The sequence below is a fragment of the Eupeodes corollae genome, chromosome 1 (assembly GCF_945859685.1).
Source record: "Eupeodes corollae chromosome 1, idEupCoro1.1, whole genome shotgun sequence".
In the NCBI taxonomy this organism is placed as follows: domain Eukaryota; kingdom Metazoa; phylum Arthropoda; class Insecta; order Diptera; family Syrphidae; genus Eupeodes; species Eupeodes corollae.
In genome coordinates, this window is record NC_079147.1 from 210,337,948 (window position 1) to 210,360,426 (window position 22,479).

General features: G+C 34.5%; 1 long non-coding RNA gene across 1 annotated transcript in view; it reads right to left on the minus strand.

The window, feature by feature from the left end:
- Nucleotides 1–593: 593 nt before the first annotated feature.
- LOC129942035 (uncharacterized) overlaps nucleotides 594–22,479 on the minus strand; it is a 30,468-nt gene continuing 8,582 nt past the window's right edge. Inside the window, exons 2-4 of the long non-coding RNA XR_008780964.1 lie at nucleotides 1,342–1,597; nucleotides 1,011–1,225; nucleotides 594–951 (exon numbers count right to left, since the gene is read on the minus strand). This is a non-coding gene — a long non-coding RNA (uncharacterized LOC129942035). The remainder of the gene's footprint in view (nucleotides 952–1,010; nucleotides 1,226–1,341; nucleotides 1,598–22,479) is intronic.

Genomic DNA, 22,479 nt, shown 5'->3' on the forward strand with positions numbered 1-22,479 from the left:
TTTTCAGTTTCGTCTGCACAAAAGCCGTCATAACTCGGAAACTACTATACCGATTTTCAAAATTTTGGTGTCTATAGATTCTAAAATTTGTTGTTGTTTTTTAAAAACCATGCTTAAATGTGTATGTGCCTTTATTTACCGTTTTAGAGGCTTAGGAAATAAAAAAGACAAAATTTTTAGAAAATGACGATTTTCAAAAATGTTTTCTAACCGATTTTCAAAATCTTTATATAATCATACTTAGGACCAATTAGCGGACATTTTGGTGTATAAAGCACCTTTGTACGTGGTATATAAGCTTCAGAAAACCGTTTTAAAGTTGATTGAATTAAAAAAATTACAAAATTGCAGCCATTTGGTCGTTAAAATTTTTGTCCCAAAATTAAAAAAAAAAAATTAAAAAAGGTTATCAAAACTTCGGCAAATCTTTGTTGATGTTCAAAAATGGTGCCCTTAAGTCAATTTGACCTGTAAGAACCGGAAATTAGAAAAAACGACAGTTTTTTTTATTGATCGATTGATCATTTTCTTAGCTTTATTTCATATCTCTTTCATGTTTTTTTTTGTTTTAAACATCACATGATAAAAATACAATAATTATTTAATTGAAAAAAAAGAAAATCATAATAAATAAAATACATTGTTGAAGTTTCTTGATATTTTGTACCAACTTCATCGTGTTTTTATTTTGAGGCGTTTTGCATTCAACAGTCTTATCGCATAGATCCTTTAATTTCATTTGATATTTCGGTGGCTCCTGCACGATCACACCGCCAGAGTGTTGAAATGCTTATAAATGGTTTACAGGATTTATTTAGAAGATTGCAGATGCAACGGTCGTTGAAGTTCTTCATCCAATACAAGAAATTGATGCCGTCGTGGAACAGACACGATCGTTTGGGTCAAATAGCACGAACTTTCACCATGTCACACTTAAATGGATTCCTATAACTGATATGTTAAGAAAATTTAAGAAAGTGATTGACAATTTGAAGTATGTATGTAGTTACCCCATGGACTGATCGAGTGAATATTCAGATTACCAATGCTTCTGGCCTGGTAGCCCTTGATGTTCATGTGGTTTGACTCCATGACTTCCTAAGACATCGCACACCCTGACATTGAGCTCAGCATTCCGGACGCAGATGTTTGTATTTGTCTTAACAGCAAATAGAAGATATCGATTCTGAGTACGTTTTTCTCGTATCCTTTTATAAATTGAAGTCTATAAAGAAATATTTTTGAATTGTCATTTGTTTTTAAGAATCAACAAATCTAATCATTTTTGTTATTTGGTAGTTTTGGTTATCCTTTGTGTATTTTTTCAGAAGACGTACGAACCTAGTTCCAAGTTGTGTTCCAAGCTTTTACGATTGCAGAACATACGCAACACCAGGAGCATCAGAGGAGGAAAAACAATTTCTGCCCACATTCAAAAAGGTGATTTTTAACTTGATCGAGTTTTTCTTCTGGAATGGTTTTGGAAGTCCTCTTTATTTTAGTCTCCATGAAAATGCAAATAATTCAGACTTCTTCTTGGTTCGTCTTCCAAGTGGAGAACTCCATACAGATGATGATCATGTGGAAGTGCCAGAAGCTGAAATTATAGAAAACAAGAATTTAGAAAGACGGTATTGAAGAAACATACATTTTTAGAAACAAATAAATAAACTAAAAACAACAACAACAACAAGGAATGTAAAATTATAGCAAATAATGAAAATACCCTAGGAAAAAATGAGTTATTGCTATCTCTTTAAAGCCAAATACTCCGGGATATCACAATAGAAATACATTGATCTAAGTGTGGCGATAACGTCAACTATCCCAATAACATAAAATAACCTTACCCCGTCTTTCTTCTCAATTTAAATTTAATAATAAAAGCAGTCAAGAAAATTGGAAAGTCGATAATTTTCTTTGAAGAAAAGACGAACCAAAAACAGAATGCTGGCTTATTCCAAGTCATTCGAGTCTACCGATTTTTTTTTATTTTATGCGCGCACTAAAGGTGCTATGAATACCGTTAATGATTAAACACAGAGCGGGAGCAATTAGTAAAAGAGGGTAGGAATAGAAAGGAAACCGAAGCACATTGGTTTTGAATGTCTGCACATTGTAATGAGTGGGAAATATTGAGCCTGGTTAAGCATTCCACATTCGTGTAGTACGACTAAAGAAGGAATCTCTGTACTTAACAGAACGTTCGAAATTGGGCTCAAGGGTGAACTGATGGGCATTCCTAGCAGTACAGGTATTACGGTTGAATTGTTTAAGGAGAGAAATGCAGCTGGCTATTTCAATAGAGCAATGTCTGTAAAAGTAACGATAAAACAATGACAGGCATGAAACCTTGCGGCATTGTTCTAGAGAAGCAAATGTCTCGGTAAGAGAACGATCTCCAATCATTTTTAGAGCTCTTTTTTCAATTCTGTCCAGAAGACTGAAGTACGTTATTGGATCACCAAAATTTAAGAATTATACTCAAGTTTTGGACGAATAAAAGCTTTGTAAATTATAGCCAGATCAGAAGGGGTAAAAAACTTCTTGCATCGGCGGCAAAAAACCTTAACATTAAGCAGCATTTTTGGCGATGTCAAATATGTAATCACTCTACAACATGTGGTTTGTGATGAACATACCTAGTACTGTTAGTTGTTCAATCTCCTCGATGCAAATACCACCAATGGATAGTGGCATTGGGAGAGGATTACGATTTTGTGACAGTACACAGCATTGTGTTTTCGAAACATTAAATTCTACACCGCTTTTGAATCCCCATTGAACAATGCTGTCAAGATCAAAATTTAATGAGCTTATCATACGATCGCCTTGAATAAACAAACAATCACATATTTAAATGTTATATTTGCTTTTTTTATGGTAATAAGCCTTTCCAACAGATGAAAAGTCAAAACAACAAATGGAACTTGAAGACAGATTTTCAATCCATATGAAGAGAAACTAGATAGCCTTACCTTAGCCAACGACACAGCAACCTTGGCATTTTTCAAAGGTAAAGGGAAAGGTAAGTAAAGCATGAAGAACTCATTCTAAAACACGGTTCAAAGCGAAATTCTGGCTATACTTCCAAATATGCAAGAACAAATCCTTTAACTTCAAAACCAATAACATTAAAAACAAATTTACATGATTTTGTAAACTAAGCTAGGACCTCTATTTACTAAGTATAAACATGTATCATAAGAAGTTCCTAAGTTACATAAATTATGAGCCCCAAAAGCCCATTGATAACTACGATCTAGGACTTATAACTCTCACCCCTTTCTGTGTGCGAGTAATGTCGTAAGGAATGGAGTTGACCTACAGCTTTAAGTCGAATCCGAACTAGTTAAGACTTTTTCTTCTGGTTTTTGTCGTAGATCTATGCGAATAAGCCACAAATCAAAAAGACAAAATAATCGTTGCCAACGGTCAAATTCGGTCTCATTTATGGGCCAGACATCGAAAACAGGACCTTTCCAGCGAAGGCCATTTAAAACCTAACGTCATATAAATAAATCAAATAAAGATAAAACTTTCTTTATTCCTCATATACAACTTTTTTTATTGAAGCTTAAATTGTGTAAACTAAAAAATAGTATCCACCAACTTTTGTTGAAATTTTAACTCACATCATTATACAAATTACAGAGAGCAGTAGTCTTTAATTATAAACAACAAAAATAAGGTTTCCTTTGAAGAAGCAGTAAAATTACGGCAAAAACCTAAGAAATAAGTGCTGTGAGAAGTAATGAGATCTAAGAATATAAGGTTAGGCAAAGTTCTAAATTTACAAAGATTTCATATCAATTTAATTTTATCGGTTTGATTTCAAAGCAATTCTCTAAAATGACAGATATCTCCTATCAAAAGATTAATGTCTAAGTCTGATGGGTTTTAATTCCAAAAACTTTTCATTGTATAATTTAATTTTAACTTTTTGCGAAAACTTTTATTGTTTGTTTTTTTTTCACAACAAAAAATTAATAAAAACGCAATAGAATAATTAAACTAATATTTTATTGTTTCAAACAAAAAACAAAAACAGCGATAAATGTTTTGGAGGAAAATAAAAGCCTCTTATCAACTTATAATTTCGCTATGAAACATCACAGCTAATATTTTGAATATATTTATTTATTTTACTAAAAGCAAAAATTATTTAAAAAAAAAACATCACACTTTATTCTTCGTTTTCATCTCCTTGGGCCACAATTTCATTATTATCTTCACCGTCAGCTTTTTTGTCGTTCTCTTCTGAACTCGATGAAGAATCTTCTTTTCGATTCGCTATACTTTCTTTGGTTTTATTGTCTTCATTAGATTCTTCGGAAGAGTTTATATCATGCACACACCGTTTACGACGAAGAGCAACTGGAGCAGCAGCAGCTGCAACAGCGGGCTTCTTCACTTCATTTGATTCTTCCGATGTGGACGATGATGGATCCGTTTCGCGTTTGTGACGTTTCTCTTCTGCGATTTCTTCAGGAGTTTCTGCGTCATCAATTACCTCGACTTCTTCTGATTTAGAGTCGTCTTTAGGAGTGTAGTTGACGGGTAGAGAAGTTGCAACAGCAACAAAGCCTACAGCAATCAACAATATCAACACGAAGCGCATTTTTTTTTGAAGTGATATATTTTTAAAAAGAACTTTTCACAATGAAATATAAATTCAAACTGAGTACCACTATTGATTATAATTTAAATTAATGCCAAGAATTTTATAGGGATTCTACATTCAATAACAATTTTCATGAAACCGCAAGATTTGTAAGAGTGTAGGTATCTACGTATAAGGTACCTCTGATAGCCTGAATATATCATCTGCAGTCGCAGTCACACTATGAAATGCGATTCTTATCACGCGCAATGAATATAAATATAATTGATTGTATAATCTTTCACGGAATTACGTAGCAAATTATTATTTTTCATATTTTTGTTTTGGATTTGCCCATATTTAAATTTTTAATCAGTCTTCGGCTATTAATCTATGTAAATCCCTGATGAAAGCGTGATAGAACTTTAAACGTTCTATTTAATGAAAAACTTTCGATACTTTTCCCACTTCATATTTTGTACTTTTCCACCTTAAAATACAAGTAAAATAAATAAATATTTAAACCTTTGTAATCTTAGTTCCACCATTTTAATAATTTTAAAATCTTCCAAGAAGTCTTTTCCAGTTCAGATTCGACATAAAAACCTAACCTTCCATTACTAATGGAGTAAAAAACAAAAAATATGTTGAGGTTTCCGAAGACTTTATCACATATCATTAAAGAAAAAACTCAGCTTTCGAGACAGCTGATTCCTAAAAATGTCAGCATTGATGACTTAATATTCTTGTGCTCTTCCTGGCTATGATTGCAACATAAGCAGCATGAAGCTTAAAGACATGTCTTCTAAAAATGTATGAAGAGATTACCACAGCAAAATCATACATTTTGGAAAAGAAGCCAAGTTGTGCTGTATACAAAAAACCTGAGGAATAAGTCAGCCGCTAAAAGTAATGAGATCTAAAATACGCCAACTTTTAAATTTACTATAATTAACTTATCGTTATATCGTTATATTTAATATTTACATATGTCAAAGCAACTTTTTAACACTGACATGATTGCTTTTGAGTAATTACTGGCTAAAACTGGATGGATTTACTTAACCACGTTTTAGAATACTGAAATTTGGATAGTAATAAAGTAACTGAAAACTTGTCAAGTAAATTCATCCAAAGTAAAATAGATGCTTCAAGAGTTTTTACTCTGGACAAAGTTACAAATGTGTTCTTGCCAGCAATAAAATACGGATAACCTAATGTCAATAACATCATTTTCAAGACTAATGCCTTGCCTTTGATGTATTCTTATTGGAAAAGCCAGGCACACAGAAAACTGGTCTCCAACGAAACCTATATATCCTGATATGCTTGTATATCCTCCAAATTTTAAGTTTTATCTTGCTATACACATCGATCCTAACCACTCTGTTAAATTTCAGCAATATATAAGCATCAGAAGTGTTTCTTGGAAATAATAACATATACAAGTGGGCGGCACCACGCCCCATGAAGGAATATTCTCAAATTGTAGTTCATATAAACAAAACCAAATATAAGAAAAGTAGTAGCCTATGATGTTGGTCTTTTTCTTCAGCATTATTTTTTGGTGGTAAGGATGATGTTGTGATATTCGCTAGTATTTAAAATATATTTCCACCTCACCTAACGGTAAAATCTAATTCATATGTGTACTTTGGTATTTTTCGTTGTACGTTGCGGAAGCTCTGCAAATGAAACGCGGCTGATGAGTTATAAGATTTTTCACAAAAACTTTCAGTATCATTTTTGTCAATGTTAAGTTTTGAAAATCTGTAAAAAAGGTAAGACAACTATAACTATCAACCCTCAACGAGAGTTTGTTGATAATTTTTCCTCGGAAGATGATGAACCACTGTCTAAATTAGTTAGCAGTCTAGGTCGTCATAAAACTTCAAGTTTTAAGGCTCAAAAAATATTATGGTGGAACCGAAGTGGTTCAAAATGGTGGCACCAAGTGAATTTTCCAGATAATATGACATGTATTGAGAGTGTTACAACAACACAGCTTTTTCGTTTGTTTTAGTCAGATAATCTTGTTGAACTAAATTGTTTTCAAACAATTTTATAGGATACGCAGAACTGAATGCGTTTTATACCTGCCACACCTGAAAAAGTAGAAATAGTTTTTGGTTTAAATTTAGGAATGGGTATAAAAAAAAATGCCTAGTTATAAGGACCAGTAAGGTCTTCTACTCCTGATTTTCATGACCCCTTTCATCGTTTATGCCACTCAATCGCTTTGGCTGGTTTCTAAACAACTTGCATTTGAATGACAACAGTATAATGCGTATAAAAAAAGACCAATGTTAGACGTTCGAAATTTCGATCAAAACTTTTACTTCTCAAAAAACATTCCTGTAGATGATATTCAAAGAGTGCAACTTTCTAAAGCAGTATATACCAAAAAAGCCAATCAAGCGAGGATATAAGGTTTGGATGAAGTCTGTGGAGTCTGGATATTGTTTAGATTTTGAAATATACACCGGAAAAATAAAAACCATAGTTCAGACTGATTTCGGCGGCAAGGTGGTTCGAAAATTTTGCGAAAATTCAAAGTCGAAGAGTCATAGAGTATTCTTTGATGATTATTTTAATAGCTAAGCCCTACAGGTAGACTTACTGAAACATAATATAAATATAAGCGTGTGAAACTGTAAATTCTAATCGGAAATATCTGCCCAAAACTGAAAGAAGACAACAATTTGACAAGAGGCCAGTTTGATTATAAGGTAAGCGATACGAATGTCGCAGGTATAAAATGGAGAGATAAAAGATCTGTTTTAATTCTAACCAACTATTTAAACCCAACAAAAACAGGCGTTGTATGTCGTAGAGAACGCAATGGGGACATGACTGAAGTGACTTTCCAGACACCGTGACGCAATATAATAATTGTGTGAACTATGTGGATGAATATGACCAACTAAAAAGCACATATGCCATCCACAGGAAGTCCACAAATGGTGGCATCGATTTTTGTTTCCACTTTTTGCACTGCGCTGTCGTAAATGCCTTTTTGCTTTACAAAGATTTCTAAAACGAACATCATCCAGAATTAGATTTACTAAATACAATAGACTTCCTCAGAACTGTGTACGATGGATCCTAGCAAAGGCGAAAAGAAATTCAAATTCCAGACGTTCCCTTAATAGTAACGGATCTTCCTGCATAGTGTATTACTTTAATAAAGTAATTTTAGTAAATCCGTGAATGAAAGAGTAAAATAATTACACAAACTTCGAACTTCTTACAAAGTCAAACATTGAATTGAACGTTAACAAGGAAATGGTATAAGTTTAAATGCAATTTGACAAATCTATAAGCTGTCAATAATTCCACAACCATTATCTTGTCATTCATTTTCGCTTGCAATGGTAAATTAGTTAAAAACGTGTCTCGTAAGTTCTATATGCAGACATTTGACCGATAACTATATAAACAATTATTGGATTTATTTATATTATCTTCGAATAGAAGTCTTAACTTTTAAAAAGTCCTTTAATCAAGTAGAAGGTTTGCTTCATCTGAAACATATGTATATATATATATTCTGTATCAGTTTGTCTATACTCAGTTATCTCTGACTTTAGCGATGTAGGTCACATATTGCTTGACCTCGAAATATTTTACATATTTGTTTTCATTTTTTCTTAAATTGATAACAAGTTGAGTAGACGATCGTTAACGTTATTGCGAATTATTCATTATACAAAATGTTGTTATTTTTAGAATGAGAACAAAAACGAAAAAACATTAAATTATTGCGATTTTTTTTTAACAGAATTAAGTGAGCAACACAACAAAAACAACGTCTCTTCGATGGCACGCGTTATAATCATTTATTGCTCTCTTTATGATTTAAGACTGAAATCAAGTTGTTCTTCTCTATTAGAAGAACAGACTTTTTTAAAACAAAATTATAATTCGAAAGAAATTGAAACAATTTGTCGTCTATTTTTTTAACTTAAAAGAAAATTAAAAAACTGCAGGTTTTTTAATTCGAGGTTGATAAAATAAAAAACTGGTCCCTATGACTAGTTGAACAAATCTAAGGAAAAACATTTGAGGATTAGTTCAAAAATTATAATATTTTTATGGTTTAACAAATGTTCCAACGCGTACGATATTATATAATGTAATATAATTCTATAGGAATTTCTTGCCCACTCTTCCATTTAAGATTTTTAATTTGTTCTTATTTTAAGGAACATTTCCTAAAATTTGGTAAACATATTTTATAATTCAAATCAACAAGAAGGAACCGAAAGAATATAAACTATTCACCAATTGCTAAACTTTCTCATATTCCAAAAATTTTTGAAAGCAATTTATATGAACTTTCCAGTTTCCTTTGCAGATCCCTAGCTACGCCAGTACAGCACGGTTTCTTAAAAATAGATATAATCTTTCAACTCTTGTCAATACCTTCCTTGGAAAAATTCTTAGATCGCTTATCGTACCTTATCCATTTGTTAAATTTAATTTCATAACAGGAACATAGAGAAATTGCTGAAATACTTTTCTATGGCTCTAACGAACCCCTGACCCGTATGCTTCGGTTGGTCAATTCGAATTGAAATTCATTTGTTTTCCACTTCAGCACCAACCTCAAACTCCTTTTGACCCAACCCCACTCATGGTTATAATAAGCTAAGATTTAAGATAGTTTTTAATTTATACTTATAGCTTGAACTTAGCGAAAGAAAGAGGGGGGTACGTCAATTGAGTTTTTGACTTTGCTATGCTAGTATTGTATGCCCTTCTTCGTGACGTCCTTGAAAGCCTTCAGGGTTCTCAGTAAACCTTAAAAAAATTGGATTAGTCTTTAAGGAGGTATTCACTATTCTCTAACCTAAGAGACATCAACATCAATAAATCTACACAAATTATTATTTACACTTAGCGTATTAAATCTATTTTGGCCTCTCATTAGATGACTTAGGCGTCAGTTATAGCTATCATTGGTTTTCCTCATTGAAAACAAGCATTGGAATTTTTTTGATAGGTCGTTTATATCACTAAAAATTTCTGTCATTGAAAAAAATTCCTGATTGAAATCCACCGACACCGATTTTTAACTACAGAAATCTGTCATTGGAAGTGTCTGAAATTGGAACACAAATCAGTGGAATGATTTGTTTCACTTTTGAACATAAAAGTATCAGCTGTTCAGGAAAATGAATTTTCATCCGGAAAATATAAAAACACATTTTTAGCGAAAAATAAATGTGCTATTTAATTTTTTTCTAAAAGAAAATTATGATTAACGGGTCAGTTTGCCCCGCATGCGTATTATGCATTCTTTACTGTGTTGAAAATACATAATTCGAAAATCACTCATCAATTTTCCAGTTTCCAATATTTTGATGGCCAATGTATTTCGGTAACGATAAACAACAACAATGTACCTGGTAGAATAACCTTTAACTTAAAGCCTAAGTTTGTATATAGATATGATGTTCAAATGGTAGACATGTGCATTCAAGAGGACACAAGCGTCCACAGGTTTTTCTTAAAACCAACCTCTGTCTATCAACTCCTACTCTCACCTCCATGTGGTGAACATCGGGTGCCTAGTACCTTAACTGGAGATTAGGTTCCAACCCCAGTGGAAAGTTGTTGGGGGCAGCAAACGAGAGAGGTGGGGAGAGGTGTTTCCACTAAGGCACCTCTCCTTATCCAGACGGCAGCGGAGGAATTCCCGAGATTGAATCAACGGTGGCGTCTACAGTTCCAGTAAGGTTGAACTACTTAGGGAACACCTTATAGGGCTTCTTCGACTTACTCGAAGCCCAGGCCTGTAAGGAGCGGTTTTATCCGGCTCCCCATCCTTGGAGTTATACTTAGGATCTGGCCCTCCAGGTTGGAGGTTGTGCGTCGGGGTGACTTCCTGGCCACGTAAAAGCTTTCATAGTTGCGAAGCACCAACAAGCCTCGGATACGGACGGATTTACTGTTGACAACCAACGCAAACGAATAAAGGACAACGAACTTCGGTTATGCACGTGGAATGTTAGGTCCCTTAACAGACCACGTGCGGCCGAAGAATTAGCGGAGGGATGGGCCTGGAAAAAAACTCAAGAACACCAAATCGACACCCACCATCTTTTCATCGATTTCAAGGCCGCATATGACAGCATCTACAGGGACGAGCTCTATAGAGCCATGTCTAGTTTTGGCATCCCTGCCAAACTCATCCATTTGTGCAGGATGACCATGGAGAATTCACGCTGCTCCATAAAGGTTGGAAACAACTTAACAGAACCTTTTGATGTCAAAAAAGGCTTTAGACAAGGTGATGGGCTGTCAAGCGATTTTTTTAACATCGTGCTTGAAAGAATAGTGCAGAGCTCACACGTCAACACTAGAGGCACTATCTTTCAAAAGTCTGTCCAATTACTGGCATATGCTGATAACATTGACATAATCGGAAGAACTCAGCGTGATGTCAATGGGGCTTTTGTGAGTATTGAGGCAGAAGCGGCATAAATGGGTTTAACGGTTAATGAGGGCAAAACAAAGTACATGCTGTCGTCTAGAAAGGACATACAACACCGACGTTTTGGTCAAAACGTCACAATCGACAGACGTAACTTTGAGGTAGTCAAGGACTTTGTCTACCTAGGCTCCGCTGTAAACGCAGAAAACAACACCAGCGCTGAGATCAAACGCAGAATAACTCTTGCTAACCGCTGTTTCTTTGGACTAAGAAAGCAATTGAGTGGTAAAGTCCTCTCTCGAGGGACCAAAGTGTTGCTATATAAGAGCCTTATCATCTCCGTCCTGCTATACGGTGCAGAAGCATGGACCATGACAAAAGCGGATGAAAGCACTTTGGGTCGCTTCGAGAGAAAAGTTCTTCGTGTGATCTACGGTCCCATATGCATCGAAGGGAAGTGGAGGAGAAGATGGAACGACGAACTGTACGGGCTGTACAGCGACGTAGGCTTAGCGAGAAGAGTAAAAGTCCAACGACTAAGATGGCTGGGTCACGTAGAGCGCATGGAAACCAATGCTCCGGCCCGGAAAGTCTTCGAATCCGCACCCACAGGACAGCGCAGTAGAGGAAGAATGCGGATCAGGTGGCGCGCACAAGTGGAAGGTGACCTCACCCAACTTGGAGCGCGAAACTGGAGACATCTAGCTAGGGACCGAGCTAGATGGAGATGTTTGTTGGGTGAGGCCCTAGTTCACACAGGATTGTAGCGCCACCTTAAGTAAGTTGTATATAGATATTCTAGCAGCCAAGTCCGCTACTGCTTCCTTGGAGATCCTTTTTATAAAGAACATCTTGGGCTTTAATATTTACTTCATTATTATTGTTGTTAACTCTTTTGTACTAAATTCCAGGTAACCAAAATAAGCCATTATGTTTGTTATCTATATGAATTTTTGAAAGCGAATCCATAATCCAGCTTTATAAGATCTATTTGCCCTTGTTGAACTTCCGTTCAAAATGTTTTCCATACAATATTTTTGAATTTTTCTTACAAACGAAACATAAAGTAAACAATGTTAAATATTTAGTTGATCCTTTTAAATGTATAGTACGGTCCATATAATTTAATGTTCGTGCAAATGTTGACCTTAACTGCGTCTCAAATGGTCCATCCGCTTAGTCCAATTTAGGCAAAATCTTTCCAACATATCTGCCGGTATCTCACGAATAAATGCTTCAATGTTGGCTTTCAAAGCATCAATTGAAGCGGGTTTGTCTGTACAGACATGACCGACCGGTCCCGAACGTGAAATGTTTACCGAACTCGCCTCTCAATAAGTCCATTGTTGCACGTACTGTGTGGCATGTGACACCGTCTTGTTGAAACCACATGTCATGAAAGTCAAACTCTTCCAAATAAAAGTTGGATATCATCTCACGGTAGCGCTCACCATTTACAGTTACGTTACGATTAGCATGATCTTTGAATAAGTACGGTCCAATGATGCAACCAGCCTATAAACTTCACCAAACTGACACTTTATTTTTTGATCCATTGGTAGCTCTTGCAATGCTTCTGGATGATATTCACTGCAAAATCGACAATTCTGTTTATTTACGTACCCATTGAGTCAAAAATGAGGTTCGTCACTGAACACAATTAAATGGAAGAAGTGCGCGATGAACTTTCTTAATAGAGCACGCATTTTGATAATAAAATTCAATAATTTGCAAGCCTTTTTCGTTTGTAAGACGATTCATGCTTATATTACAGACCAAACTGAAGATGTTTGACAGTGAAACAAAACACGAAAGGTATGTCAGCTGTTTAAACCAGTGTTGCCAAAAAGATAATAGCTAAAACATTACCCTTTATATGTGACATTCCTCTATTTTGCCTAAGCAGTTTAGCTTCAACAAGTTTTTCTGATACGTACATAATCAAATCACTTTAAGTACGAATTTGTCAAAAAGTGTCGTCATACCTTGTGGCTAAGGGTTAATTTTTTGCGGTGATTATTTGACTTGGCCCATGTATCTTTAGAAGCATTAGCTTTGCTGACATAATGAAGTTTCTTTCTTAACAAAAGTTCCAGCTTACATTTCCATTTAAGCAAAAAGTTCTCAATACAATCTTGATTTACGCTTCAACTTCTGAACCAAGTTTTATACAATAACTGATTAAAATAGTAGATCCTCAAACCAAGTGTAGACTAAATTTCAAAATCAATGAATAAGTTCATTTCCGTCATGATTGTGATATTTGAAAGGTAATTCCCGCTCTGAAACGAGGAGGCTGTCTTTATACCTAGCTTCAGCACGTCATTTAAAATGCCTACTTACTGTCACTGCGACACCTTAAAAACTCTTCCTATGCAAATTACGTGTGTGCGAATATTGACACCTGAAAGTCGACACAAATGACAATGAGAAAATCAATACCTACGTTTAAAGTTGAGAGGTTGCCCCATTGTGTAACCCATGAGGATGAGATCCCCGCCTAAGTGTAAAAAAACTATCTCTGCACTCTAAAGAACTGATTTATACCGCTGCTGCCGCCAAAGAAACTGCCAGTGTCATAGTACGCCGCACCATGCCGTGCCAGTGCAGTTGCAGTGCGTATACCTGACAATGCCAGATGCAACTTCCTATATTGGCATCTCGCAGTATCTTATCGCGGAATTTTGTCACCTGAGAGAGTTCCGATCCGATCCGTTGCTATGCGATGGGATGCGATGCAATGCAATGTGCAACCACAATGCCACGATTGTTTTGTATGCTGACTGCTGCTGCGGCTTTTACTTCTACCATGCCATACCATACCAGCACGAGCAAAGTGCATCACTGATATCATAGACTTCCTCATTCTCACCGGAGGAGGCTTGTTTTCGTTCGGTTAGGCTTGGTTTGGGTTTGATGTATAGAAACATGTGGCAGAGATTTATGTATGGATATTTTTTCATTAGATTTTCTTAGTTTTAAGTTTTCTTCTCAAATTTATTGGGAAGTAATTTGTAAATGAAATTACTCAAATTATATCTCCAGTTCTTTATGGATTGGTGGTGCACAACTTCGTGAGATAAACAACTTCAAAAGATGAAAACAGAAAAAGAAGAAAGTGAAATTGAAATTGAAAGTGCATTATCATCATCAAAGACGACGACGATGTGAACCCTTGAGGTATATAAAAAAGATCTATAGATATGCGATGCGAAACCTGTAGGTAAACATAAAACATAACATATTGTTGATGGAATAACTGCTTCAGATGTTGAGGCTTGAGAAGGCTTTTGGAACAATATAATTAGCTAATTAATCATCTTGATAATTGATGAATGTGATTTTTATTCATTTTGATTGCGAGATGTAAATTGATTAGGCACAACAAAATGGAAAGTTATCAAACCTCTTATCGTGTGTTGAGTCAAAATAAGTTTGGAATATGACAGAAATATTTATTATATTTTTTCGGTAGGTTCAGACGATGTAAGGGACTTGAAGGCATGGTGAGGTAAGTTTCTAGTACCTGACCAAGTGAAAAAAATTGCCTTCCAATTAAGGCAACTTTGAGACAAAGTGTTATTTATTTTCAACCGCTTTAAGACTTTAGTTCAAAACCCCGTGAAAAAAACTTTTAGATGCACTCTAAGCTGTAAAAGTCTATAACTTATATAAGAAACAAAAGTATTTCCTTCAGTTAAATATTTCTTTTTAAGTCAAACCATAAAAAGTTTAAGGGTTTCTGTCCAATAAAATAAAGTTCTGTGTTTTTGGATTAAGACACGTAAAAGTGTCTCAAAACGAATGTTGGCAGCCTTAATGTTTTGCAACTGACTAGACTTGGTTCATTTTCTTAACATCATTGGACGCTTTTGTCGCCACTTTGATATAGTCCAAAACTTCGGTCCTTTCGACTTCTGCTCAAAGTAAATCAAGATGTCACGTAGATACATGAAATGAAGTATGAAATGTTTAAAAATTACTGTACTGGGGACGCATTTTTCACCCGTAGTATGGTTTTGGCATTCTATAAATAGTTTAGTAGAAAATTCCCAAGAAAACGCATCGGCAGTAGCCAGATTTTTGTATTTAAAAATAAGTACAACTGAAAGAAGATCTGTCAGAATAATAATTAAAACAAAAAAAAACACACAATCAGAAGAAAATTTTGTGAAAATCAAAAGTTAAAATTAACTTCAGCAAAAAAAAAACTAACTAAAATTTTACAATTTTCAAGAAGAAATGGTAAGAAAACACCTGGAAATTGAGATTCTATAAAAATAGTTCATTTAACAATTGCAGCTTTTACATAAAATAAAAACTTCAAGAAGGGGCTTTTTTGTAGAATACTACATTAACTTGTGGTATTGAAGCGAGACCGTCTCAATTTATTATAGAACTGAATCTAATTGAAATGAGCTTGATTTGACTCGATTCCCGTCGGGGATTGGATTCGAAGAAAAACCTGTGTGGAGGAGTTGAAATTACAGATAATGCATAATGGTCTGTTTATTTGCATGTTTTTGTACAAAAAATATAGTTCTGTTTTAATCAAATTAAAAAAAAAAATTGAACATGGAGTAGGTAGCATATTCTTATATAGTGCTGAACTATTCAGTCCTTCCTTGTTTAACACGAATCAAACTATCCCACTTGCACTTCATAAGAAACATCGAAACACCATTTGCATTTTAGAAATTGCTGTCAGACTTAATCATTTTTAAATCTTCTTGTGCTGTGGAAACACCAAAAATATTTATTTTATCTAAATTGAGATAAACCTTAGTGGAATCATAGCAAAACTTACTTATCTTTTCTATTCTTGCAAAATAAGCCCAATTAGTCTATTTGCATTAACAAAACTAAATATTATCAACAGTAACAGATTGATTTTTCTTCGCCAATATATAACACATGATTCCCAATGCACAACTACTCAACGAACACAGCATCGAGATCCAAATGCAATATCAAACGTACCAATATTTGAGAACGAAATCACATAAGATTACAGTAGTAAGATTCTACTTTAACTTTTATCGGTAGTATTCATACTAAGGATATTGTTTTTGTTAGTCGTGTAAAATCCTACTATTGATACATTTTCACATAAAACACGGGTATTACGTTTTTACCATCTTCGTCTTCACTGGATAATTTTTAAAGGATTAAGATGTCCCAAATTCGTATCTCACCTTTTAATTTTTCTCTCAAATCAGGCATTTTAAATATATACATTTAAAAATGCTAAAAACAACCATAAACAGAGTTTTTAAGTTTAAGTTAAAACTCTAAATATCTTTTAACAATAAATTGTATGATGATTTTGAAAAGAATTAATCTTTATATTTTAGATACGATTAAAAGCATACCTTGCTTAGTTTCTGGAAATTCTCATTAGTTATAAGTCTTTATTTGAATCTATATGAAGTTTCTAGAAAAACTTGAATTTGATACTTTCATAGTTTTTTTTTTATTTAATTCACAAGCACTCAAGGGGTTATTAATACCCTTTATATGTTTATATTTAAACACAGTGCGAGCGTTAGAAAAATAGGGAAGGATTTAACAGGAGATACCGGTGCACATTGGTCTTAAAGTTCTGAACATCAAAAAGGGAGGGAAAAACAGATTTGGCCAAAGCATTCCACATTCTCGATGTGCGATTTAAGAAAGAATCTCTATACTTGATTGTTAGCCCAAAATTGAGCTCAACGGTAAATTGATGAGCATTACGGCTGAATTGTTTAAGTGCGGTGGAATGCAACTGGCTAATCCAACAGAACATTGTTTGTAAAAATATCTATAAGACAACGAAAGGCATGAAACATTGCGACGGTGTTCTAGCGATGTAAATATTTCGATAATAGTTCTGTCTATCATTTTTAAAGCCCTTTTCTGAATTCTATCCAAGAGATTTAAACTTGTTTTGGTGGCACCTGACCAGATAAGTGAATTATATTCAAGCTTTGGACGGATAAAAGCTTTGTAGATTAAAGCCAGATCAGAAGGGGTGAAAAGTTTCTTGCATCGTCGGAGAAATCATAAGCAGCTGGCAGCATTTTTGGCGGTATCGAATATGTGATCAGTGATATTCATACCGAGTACTGAAAGTTGATTTGTTTTCTGAATGCAAGTACCGCTCATGGATAGCGGCATCGGGGGTGGGTTACGCTTTAACGACAGGAGACAGCATTGAGTTTTCGAAACATTAAGTTCTACACGGTTTTTGATTCCCCATTGGACAATGGTGTCAATATCAGAATTTAATGAGCTTATCATACGCTGCCGTTGAAATTCCACATCCGAGGACAAGGATGTAAATCTAGAAACGAACATAAAAAACTGAGGGTACTGTCGTCGGCGAAACAGTTTAATGGATTAGAAGTGACAGACAAAAGATCGTTTATGAATATATGGAAGAGAGTCGGAGACAAAACGGAGCCCTGGGGGACACCAGCGTTTATTTTATGAATTAAAGACTTGAAATCATCAAATACATTTTGTATTGAACGGTTAGAAAGGTAATTTCTAATCCAACGAAGAAGAGATTCATCAATACCAAAAGCACGCATTTTCGATAAGAGAGCTTTGTGCTTAACTCTATCAAATGCTTTTGAAATATCAAGTGCAATAATCTTAGTTTCTCCAAAACGATGAAAAGATTTGTTCAACTGTTCGGTGAGATGAACCATGAGATCACCAGTGGACCTATTGCTACGAAAGCCATACTGTCGGTCATTAAAAAGCTTCCGTTCTTCAAGATATTTCTTAAACTGAAAATTAATCAGAGTTTCCATGATCTTAAAAAGAAGGGACGCAAGTGCAATTGGACGATAGTTTGAGGGAGAGGAGGATTCGCTTTTTTTAGGGACAGGCTGGACAAATGCAGTTTTCTATCCACTCGGGAAGAGACCTGTACAATAGGACAGGCTTTATCAATCGAGCTTACATAGGGAGTGTCATTGTGAACGAGCGTTGGAACCGAGGATGACGTGGTGTTTCGTACGTTTTTTACAAATGACCAGAAATTTTTACTACCTTCTTATAGTATTTTTTGCCTTAATTTCTGATCATACAAAAATTTGGTTCGTCGAATATGACCATTACACGTCTTTCTAGCTTGTTTAAACTTATTCCGGTTTTCCTCAGTCAGGTTGGCCTTATAACAACGGAAACTTACATCTCTGAACCTAATAACCTCTTTACAGCTCGAATCAAACCATGTGTTCTCTTTGGGTTTGATAGATTTCACTCTATTCGGGATAAAATTTCTCATTCCACAAGGAATTAAATTTGTTACCATTTCTGTGCTGGAATTAACGTCACTATCGAGGAAGCATAGTGACCAGTTAAAGTTCCTGTAGAATTCATTGAGACCGACCCAGTTGGCTTTCTCATATTGCCAAACGGTTCTCATAGGAGTTTTTTCTTTAACTGGGTTTTTTCGACATGAGTATTTTTCAGATACGATACAATGGTCTGATATGCCTAGAGGCGGTAATACACTAATTGTGTATTTATTAGGTTTAGAGTTAAGAAACAAGTCTAGAGTGTTGGCGGATTAACCTGCAACGTCAGGGATTCGAGTTGGCTCATCGAAAATACGTTTTGGACTTAATTTTTAGTGCTTGTTTCGAGTCCAAACTCTAATTTTAACTATTTGGTCAGGTTGTAAAAGTATCAATTTTCAAAATTATTATTATATTTTATAATACATTTCAGGTTCATTCACAGGTTACTTGAACTTACAATAACAATTTTCGAAACGTTTCGCCTTTTTCAGTTTTTAACCATTTTAGCATAAATGGTTCAGAGTTAATTTTAGATTTTTGTAAGGCAGGTGAAATCTAACAACTTTTGAAGTTTTTTCGAATATTATATGAAATAATATAAATATTTCAACTGAATATTGAAGACAAAAAATTGCAGATTTGAAAAACCATTAAGGTTTTTATTGAAAAAAGCTTCTTCATAAATTTAGATATCCTCAAAATGCCGAATTTTAAAAAGTGGTATCTTAAAAACCTGACGTGATTTATTAATTTAAGCCGTATTTGAATTGAGACCGCCAAAACCCATTAGAATAGTGCAATTTCAATGCCAGTAAGATAACTTTGTCGACCAGAGAATCTTTTTTCTGCACCTCCAGATCTTTTTTTTTATATAACTTGTTAATAAATACGTTTTTTGGGGTCAACTCTTAAACTAAATTTAACACAACTTATGATGTACTTGGAATGGTTGAGAGTTGTAAGTCACTAGGCCCTGGTTCACAACGGACTGTTGCGCCACCCCATTTGATTTGATTTTGATGATGTACTTGCCTTAGGCGTTTTTTTTGTTGTGAACGTTAAAGTTATTGGTACTTTTTGAACGATGAAATGAAGGTTATCGAAGTAGGGTTCCAAATTAAAAATTGTTGACATCCGAAAGTTCATTGCAAATGAAGTTTCTTTTTTTGTCTGAACCTGCCCTTTGAAATTGTACTGGCTAAGTTTAAGCAGTCAGTAAGATGGTTGCTCTGAATAAAAACTGAATCTTTAGGTAAAATATGACTCAAACTATGTCAGGCTAAGACCCAAACTGATAACAGGTTAAGGCAATGTTTAACTGAAATAAGATCAATTTGGAAATACACTCCCATCAAACTGAAGTTGGGAGCCTTTTTCATCAAAATAACTCTGCCCAACCCTAAACATTTTTGTATAAACATTACATTAATTTCTTGTGACAAAATGTCAGTGCTTCGCGGCGGCGGCGCGGCGGCGCACGCTCATCTATTGACATTTAAACTGACCCGATTCCGTATCCAGTAGCGCGTACCGTATGTGTATGTCAATTGATGTAATATACACTTAAGCCACGCTTGGCACAGGCATAAGCACAAGCACACGTTTAGTTCACGCATATATCTCATTTGTTCAAGATCACTTCTGTCAATATTGACAGAACGATCGATGACAGACTTAGAGCGCACACTTTCCAGACACTAAACGTTTTCTATTGATCTTCATCAGCAAATAAAACAAAATAGATTTCGAAAGATTTCTCTTGCAACACCCTTAATGCACGTTGCAACAACTTCTATTTGAGACGGTTGTGGTTTGGTGTTTAAGTGAAGTATTATGCAAGGTAGTCTACACATCAGGAGTGTCCTTTTATTTGTTTTTCTTTTTAACAAATGCAGAGAGTAAACATGATTATTTTTGAGCAAGCAAGTTGCATTTAAAAAAAATACATTTAATCCATAAAATATTGACTTAATGGTCTTAGAGGCATCTATTTGCATGTTTTGAAATGAGTGCCAGAAGGTCTTTTCATTTCATAAAGATCAGACGCTCTTATAATAAATAAAACATTTTATTTTTTAGACAATAAAACGAATAGAAATGTTGTCTATTTTTTTAAAGAACACTCTTAATTAAAGGGTTTTCCATTAAACGTGGGTTGATTTTAAAATTGAATTATTTGAGACCCCTATCAATGACATTCGGTTTAAAATATAATATCGTTTAAATGGAAGCCTTGAAACCACTCGCACACAATATCGACTGAGTCTTAAGCTGTGTGGCTCGTAGTGGCGTTACATTGAAACCATATGTCTTCGGTGTCATTATCATCCAATTTAAGTTGGCGATCATCGAATTATAGCTATCGCCTTTGACGGTAATGGCCTGGCCAGCTTCATTTTCGAAGAAGTACGAACCGATGACGCCTCCAGCTCAAAATCCTTACTAAAAATTAACTTGCTTGTAATCGACGCCTTAATTGGTCATGTTGATTTGTTTTTATTGACTTATTAAAAAAGATATTTGAGAGAAAGAAATCAAGCCGTCACTATTGAAAAACCCTTTACAAATATTTTGAAATCTGGTGAAATTTTAAAGAACGTCATTCAGATGAAGACCTTGATTTTCTATACACAGACGTAACATACAGTTTTCGAAGACTTTTCTTAAAACAATCTTTAAGATGATAGCAGAATGTTGTCGAATTGAAACTTAGGGTAAAAATGAGCCTCATCTGTAGTCATTATTGCGCTTATTCGTTTAACTAACTCAAATAAAGATGGCGCTATGATTCTTAAGATCCTTTCTTCAGAGATTTTCTGAAGCAGTCTACGTTTCAAAGATTTAGGCTTTTAAAATTTAAATTTAGATTTAGATTTAGATTTAGATTTAGTTTTAGATTTAGATATAGATTTTTATTTGATCATATTTCAAAAGTTTAACAATAATAGTTGTGTTACCCACGAAGCATTTGCTTATCTGTAAGGTGGTTGAAGTTACAAAGTATTTTAATTGATTGGATTTTAATATTAAACAGTTTTATATTAATTAAAAAAAATATATATAAAATTTAAGAAAAGGATACATTACAAATTTGTAATTTACTTTTATCAGTGCATGGTGTTTAAAACTTAATTTAATTAGAAACATTGAATTTTGTTTTAAGTTTTTTAAAGCTGAGAATTTTTTTAAGATTTGTAGGAAGTTGGTTCCTAATTGATGGTATCGTATAGTTAAGTTGTCGTTTTTCGTAGTTGTTGTATATAATTGGTATTTCAAGTAGACCTTGTGTTCGTATTCTAGCGATTACACTATGTGAAATAGGTCGCTGGAATCTAAAATCGTCGTAATTTTCAAGAACTGCTGACATCCTAAATATATTTTCCACATTCAAGAACTTTAAAGTGGTTTTTATTAACCCAGTTTGCAATTCTTCCCTGTAAATTAACAAGTTTATCTGTATGCGTCTACCTGGCATTTCCCCGAGCTAATACTCCATACCTTAATCAAGATTCAACAAGTGAATACTTAATCGTTTTTGAACATCTTTTGTTGAATTTCTTTGCAGATGAAATAAAGCTAAGTAACTCCAAGGTATTTGATTTATTGAACTGATTCAATGGCATCACTTTTTCAAGGTCGTACTTTTAAAATTTTGAAAGAAAAATGTTGACTGTTTCTTTTTGTTTGTTTTGTGCACGAATGTGTATAGTTTTCGTTTTGGTTGCGTTGAGCCGTGGCACCAACGAGTGACTTCAACAAACTCCTGTTGCATCGTAGAAATCGCGGTTTCAAGATACATGTGTCTGACAACAATAGCTATATCGTCTGCATACGCAAAAGCTGTGCTTTTCTTAAAAATCCGTAGGAGTTTTGACCCTTGTGGTACACCATGTTTGCATTTTCTTTCTTTACTCCATGCGAACTTCCAACCTTAACTCTAAATGTTTAACGAAGTTTAATAACACAATAACAGAGCTTTATTTGTATTGTGATGGTTGCTCCCTGGGATCCTGAAGGTGAATTTAATCAAACATCTGGATCGCCACAAGTCTCCAGTAACAGCTTGTATCGCTCGAAAACTTCGTTCACCATGTCCTCCGATAATTCTCGACCCTCTAAGATATCTGCAAATATCAAATTGA